The sequence below is a fragment of the Microcaecilia unicolor genome, chromosome 1 (genome assembly GCF_901765095.1).
Source record: "Microcaecilia unicolor chromosome 1, aMicUni1.1, whole genome shotgun sequence".
NCBI classification, from domain to species: domain Eukaryota; kingdom Metazoa; phylum Chordata; class Amphibia; order Gymnophiona; family Siphonopidae; genus Microcaecilia; species Microcaecilia unicolor.
Window position 1 is genome coordinate 420,063,245 of NC_044031.1, and position 7,275 is coordinate 420,070,519.

Sequence of the window (7,275 nt, forward strand, 5' to 3'; positions counted from 1 at the left end):
CAAATAATTAATAATCAAGAGAGGTGAGGGCAGAAGGCCCATGCTAGCAGAGTGGAGAGAGGGTAGCAGGAAGTGAACAAATAGCCTAGTGGTTAGAGTACTGAGCTGATGCCCAGTTCAAACCACACTGTTCCTCGTGTGCTATTGGTCAAGTCACTTAACTTTCTAGTGCCTCAGGTACAACACTGTAAGCCTCTGAGGACAGAGAAATACTTACCTAGTCTACCTGAATGTAACTCACCTCGAACCACTACTGAAAAAGGTGTGAGCTAAACCCAGTCCACAGAGATGCCAAGTTACCCAGTTCCAGGCTGGAGACTTTTTCACTAGTCCTGGATTTGAACTTACATCCCAAAACTATGTGGGATTTGTAGTGCCTGATGATGCCCATTGAAATCGGTGCTACAAGTTCCATAATGCACCAGGATGGAATGGTCAGAAATCCAGGACTATCCCAAAATGGGTAACTTGGCATCTCTGAGTCTACTGTCCCCCTTCTCTTTTTTACTGTTAGTGTGGCAGGAACCAGGTAACAATTGTCATGCTATGCATTCAACTCACCGCTTGTTTATATTTTACTGAAGGGCAAAGGACAGGTAAGCCTTTCTAAGCGGGAACCAGAACCAGGCAAGAATTGGTGGATGCTCTGTCACAGTCCTGTGACTCTGCTCACACCTGCACAGAACCAGGCTACACCATATCAATCCTCCTCCATTCCATCCTTCACACAGTACAGTTGCATCTATCCATTCAGCTCCACCTCTACACAGAGCCAGGGCAAGACTAGCAGATGCCCTAGGCCAATGTTTCCCAAGTTGGTCTTGGAGTATTCCCTTGCTATTCAGGTTTTAAGAATATCTACAATGAATATGCATGAAAGAGATTTGCATACAATGGAGTCAGTGTATGCAAATCAATCTCATGCTGGGCTTGATGGACCTTTGGTCTGTCCCAGTATGGCAATACTTATGTACTTATGTATAGCCATAATGGAACAAACCGAAAATGTCTAGGGCTAAAACTTCAACATTTTGATCTAGACCTATTTTTAGAATGAATAAGGCACAAAAAGACGCCCTAAATGACCAGATGACCACTGGAGGTCATCAGGGATGACCCCCTTACTCCTCCAGTCATCACAGACCCCATCCCACCCACCCCAAAGATGTGAATAAAATTAGTACTTATCAGCCTCTATGACAGCTTCAGATGTTATAGCCAGTTCTATTACAGCATCAAGCAGGTCTCTGGAGTATTGTAATGATCAGTGCAGTGCCCCTATCTCACTCTACCTGTCACACTTGTGGTAGAAACTGTGAGCCCTCCAAAACCCACCTAAAAACCTACTGTACCCATGTGTAAGTGACCCTTTCACTCATACGGGCTATTGAAGCAGTGTACAGTTGGGAGTCACTTCACCGGCTTCCGATCAGGTACCACATACAATTCAAGCTTCTCCTACTAACCTACAAATGCACTCAATCTGCAGCCCCTCACTACCTCTCTACCCTCATCTCCCCTTATGCTCCTACCCGTAACCTCCGCTCACAGGACAAATCCCTCCTCTCAGTACCCTTCTCCACCACCGCCAACTCCAGACTCTGCCCTTTCTGCTTCGCCTCACCCTTTGCTTGGAATAAACTCCCTGAGCCCATACGCCAAGCCCCCTCCCTACCCATCTTCAAATCCTTGCTCAAAGCCCACCTCTTCAATGTCGCTTTCGGCACCTAACCATTGTACCTCTATCCAGGAAATCTAGACTGCCTCAATCTTGATTGACTGCACTTTTTGTCCTTTAGATTGTAAGCTCCTTTGAGCAGGGACTGTCCTTCTTTGTTAATTGTACAGCGCTGCGCAACCCTGGTAGCGCTTTAGAAATGTTAAATAGTAGTAGTAGTAGCTTCTGGAGAGCTCAACAGACAAGATAAGAGGGTAACGGTGAGATGTATACCTGGGATCTTTTATTTGAAAATCACAGCAGTGCCCCATTGCTCTCCTGGGATGTCAGTGTAGCCAGTCTACTAAGATTGCTGGTTCCTCCTACATCTCAATGGCTTGACTTCGTGCGTTTTGCACTTTGACTTTTTTTTTTTCGAAAATGAACAAAAATATAAACGCACAGAGCACAAAACCATCTAGCATGTGGCCATTAAAAAAAAAAAAAGATAGACATTTTGCTGTTTTGAAAATGGCTATATTTCCTATTTGGAATGGGATGTTTAGCGCAAAACATCCAAAGTCCAACTTAGACATCATATCGAAAATACCCTTCACTGTTTTACTGGTACATTAATGTTGCTGAATGTATCTGTATAAGAAAATTAAGCATCTGGTACAACAGATCGAGCTCTTCATTTTCTCCATTGCACACAAAACCGATAATGTGGAAGCCAATCAAAGCAAAGACCGATAGTTCTAAACCCAAGACAGACTAAATCACCAGCATGAGCTGACGTGCCTGTACTGCAGTACTTTCCAAAACTCTCTTGGTGATTTCACAGCCAATCAGATTTTCAAGATACCTATAATAAGTATGGGATACCAGTATGTAAATTTACCTCATGCTCAGGGCTGGATTTATCAATATTGTGGCCCCTAAATTGTAATATTTAAGAGGCCCTCCCTTGATTAAGTGCACAGTAAATTTAAGTTTAATAGGCGATAAATAAAAAAAAAATATAAACAACCAAAAAATAATTGTAATTATTTTGTATTGTAATTTTCATTATTTACAAATGTATTTAATTTTTTTGTGTGTGTGAAACATGAGGCCTCTTGAAATATGAGGCCCTAAGCTATAGCTTGTCAGAAGTCTCATTCACACTTGTACAAAGGGGCAGGGACAGTGGAACACCATTTGGTTCAAGGGGCTAAACAAACCAATTTCCCCAAGCTCTCTAGTTGCTTATACTGTGTTGGGTTACCTGATTCCACTCCCTAAACAGTTTAAACCATCTTAAAACCTTTCTTTTTACTGATGCCTTCAATTAGCCATGCTTTAGGTCCCTAGTCCTGGACGCACTGGATGTGGGCCTGAACTGCACAATTCTTTCCTTATCCGCTATTCTATCTACAATTTGTAGTTCTCTCCACGTTCCCCTTCTTTTTTTTATTTTGCTGATCCTCCACGGCTTTCTTTTTCTTATTTAGACTGTAAGCTGCTCAGATGGCATGATTGATGGGTGGAATAGAAAGTCCTGAATAAACTTGGAAGCGTAGGTTAACATAAAAACTACAGTTTAGCAATAATTAGATGAATAATGTTATTTCATAGTAATGTCTTTGAATACAAGTTCACAAATAAATTGGTTGCAACTCAGTCATTGAAGAGCGTGACCAAGGTGACTATGACCAGGATTCTCACAATCTATAAACACTTACTGTAACATTGTTCCATTCAGCTCAGTATTATTTTGTGGCCATTTCACTGACTTAAATCAAAGTTGACTATTTAAGAGCACAGGCTTTCACAAGGTCAATAATGGTGCTTAAACCACTGCCCCTCTAACACATAGCACTTGAGCAAGTTAGACACCATCAGCCCTTTGTGCTGATGTAGTTTGAGGTATATTCTGTATAGGTCACTAAAAGTTAACCCCGGGATTCTATATAAGGCGTCTTAATTTCCGCATCGAAATCGAAGCTTATTCTATAACAATGCGTGTAACTTAATTAGTTAACTAGCTAATCAGCACTGTTAATTGGATGTTAATTATCAGCACTAATTGGCATTAATTAAGAGTTACGTGCACAACTCGCTAAGCATATTCTGTAACATGGTGCACGAAAATTCAAAGTTGCATAGTTGAAAAGTGGGCGTGGTTATGGGGATGGAATGGGTGGGTTGTGGATGTTTCTAAAATCTATGAGCGTTGTTATGGAATACACCCGCTCCGCACCTAAGTTAGATGTTGGGATTTATACCAGGTTTTATTTGGCGTAATTAATCGCGACTACATTTTTGTCACACAGAGCAGCACTCGGCATATAATGTATGCCTAAATATTAAAGCGTACTTTATAGAATATTCTTTGATTTCTGAGTGGAAATTAAGGCGCAATATATAGAATCTAGTCCTAAGTGCCCCCAAAACTGGGCACTAAGCTACTGTTATAGTACACTAGCGCAAGTCTGCAGTTGCATGCCAAAATTTAGGCATGATCTTTTATGCACTGTCTATGACTGGCATAAATGGTGACACATGTCCTATAAAGTGCATGCAAGAATAACCTGATCACCCCTGACAGGCCCATGCCACGCCTATTTTATTTATTTATTTTAGATTTTTGCTCACACCTTTTTCAGTAGTAGCTCAAGGTGAGTTACTTTCAGGAACTCTGGATATTTCTCTGTCCCAGGAGTGCTCACAATCTAAGTTTGTACCTGAGGCAATGGAGGGTTAAGTGACTTGCCCAAGATCACAAGGAGCAGCAGTGGGATAGAAGTTAGGCACTCTGTGAATAGACTAGGGGCGTAAGTCTATTATGTATGCAATGTGTAATTAGTGCCAATTACTGGTATTTATCACCAATTGTTTGCCAATTTAATTCCAATTAATTAACTGTGCACCTAATCGCTTGATAAATTTGGATGCCATTTATAGAATTTAGGGGTTTGTGTTCTGGATCTGATCAAGAGACCCTACTGCTATCCCACTTGGTTCAGTAAAAGATCACAGCGGTGTACAGAATGAAATACAAAATTAGAGGCTGACCGACATTTAAAAAAAAAAATTTTTGGCTGTAACTGAAACTGCCAGCGAAATTATTCATTCATTTTCAGCTGATACCGAAAATATGTCCGAAACCAGGCACGTATGTTCGGTTGAAACCAAAACACAAAAGAAAATAGAAATACAAAATAGAATACAAAAGAAAAAGCCCCCCCCCCCCCTATTTTGCTGGCATGGGCGTCAGGAAGGGCAGTGAAGGCTGTGGTGTGGGTGCTGGAATTTAGAATGGGATTCTGACTATATTTTTATCTACCCAGGCACACACAAATGTTTGTAAGTGAGCTGGAACCTAAGAAGGCAAATGGGGGTTTTCTCCTAACAACCTTTTTTTTTTTTTGCTGCCGGAGTTGAGCTGCTCTTCCAGAGATGCCATATTATGGAACTATGGAGCTATCCTCCTTATAACACATCATACAAAAAATATTCAAGTTCTGAATATCACCTTAGAAACAACACACACTCCTTCCGCTATCAACACTGTTTAAAGTAAGACCTAAGACATAAGCATCACCACACTGGGACAGACCAAAGGTCCATCTAGCCCAGCACCCTGTCTCCAACAGTGGCCAATCCAGGTCACAATCACCCGACAAGATCCACGGAGCAAAGCATTTTGTACTGCTTGTCCCAGGAATAGTGGATTTTCCCCTACGTCCATTTAATAACATTCTATGGCCTTTTCCTTCAGGAAGCCGTCCAAACCTTTCTTAAACTCTGCTAAGCTAAGCGCCTTAACCACATTCTCCGGCAACGAATTCCAGAGTCGAATTACGCGCTGAGTAAAGAAACATTTTCTCTTATTTGTTTTAAACTTACTGCACTCTAGCTTCATCGAATGCCCCCTTGTCCTAGTATTTTTGGAAAGCGTAAAGTAGACAGGTTTTTGTTTGTGTAGTGACTACAGGATATGGAGACCAGTCTTGAGCAATTTTATTTTAGGTGCCAAGGGTCTGCCTTCAAATAAATCAGTCCAGACACTTTGTAAAATAACCCAAACCCCTTCAAAAATACACTCAAAATCACTACAGCAAACTTAACTAAACCATGACAGCCCTAACCCACCTGTGAAAAGACAGAGATCTAAATATTACACTAGATCCTACTGCTCCAATATATCTACTATTGGGAACCTAGAACAAGCTGGACTATTACATATTCCTAGTGCATTTTTTCTAGCAAAAAAGGTGCCAGTACTAAAATGCCAGGCTACCCTTCAGGAATGGGGTGATCACTGAGAGACCCAACCCACAATAGCTAGGCCCCTGCAACCAGTCACAGAATCTATGTCAAAGCAGAATTGGTGTGTAGAGCCTGAGATCATTCATTAAAACTTGGGGACCATGGGTCAATTTTAGCAGACAATGGAAAAGGTGCCAGTACTCAGGACCCCCAAGTACCCTCTCAAAAAAAGCCCTGTACATTCCTTCACAAACTCTACATGCTAGCAGAATCTTTCACTCAGTCGCATATGTAGAGCATGGATAGACCCTCATCTGATACAAGAGTGGAGGAATGACCTAGTGGTTAAAGCACTGGTCTTGACATCCAGAGGTGCTTGATTCAATTCCCACTGTTGCTCCTTGTGATCTTGGGCAATTCACTTAATCCTCCATTACCTCATGTACAAACTTAGATTGTCACTTTACCCTCCATTGCCTCATGTACAAACTTAGATTGTGAGCCCTCCAGGAACAGGGAAATGCCCAGTGTACTTGAATGTAACTCACCTTGAGCTACAGCTGAAAACATACATAGTAGATGATGGCAGAAAACGGTGTGAGCAAAATCCAAATAAATAAATAAATAAGGTAGGAAACCAGAAAACTCATGCAGACAAAAATTGACCTCCCTCCCTACACACACCAAGATACAGGACTACTGCAGATCTCTATACAGAAATTACATGCTAACAAAATACCACACACACAAAACACACAGACCTCTCAACAAATATGAAACGAGATGAGAGATCAGTAATAGAAATGTGAAGGAAAAAAATGAACTGGAAACCTCAAGGTCAGACTCTACATACAGCAATACTGGAGAAAGAGAAACTTAAATGCAATGATCAGAGATGCAAATTTCCCAAAGCTAACATTCCAATTAGTAAATTCATTCACTTAGGTCCCAGTGTCTATTGTTTGCTTTTCTCTGTTTTTTCCTCTTTTTCCAGTGACTCCTATCCATTTGACATTTCCTCTTTCTCCATGCCCACCATCCATCTTTCCTTTGCGTCCCTATCCATCTTGTCTAGCATCTCCGCTCGGTGTCCTTGTCCCTATCCCTATCTTCACATTCAGCATCTGCCTTCTCAGTGCCCCTATCCTCCCCTATATTCAGCATCTCCCCTCTGTGTTCTTACCTTGATCTGTCCTGCATTTCCCTCTGTGTCCCTATCTTTCCCCCTGTAATCAGCATTGCCCCATATGTCCCTATCCTCCCTCCATGTCCAGCATTGTCCCTGTGTGCCCCTGTCTCTATGTTCCCTCCATGCCCAACATGTCTTCTCTGTCTCCCTGGCCCTCCCCTTTGTCTTTCCTTCC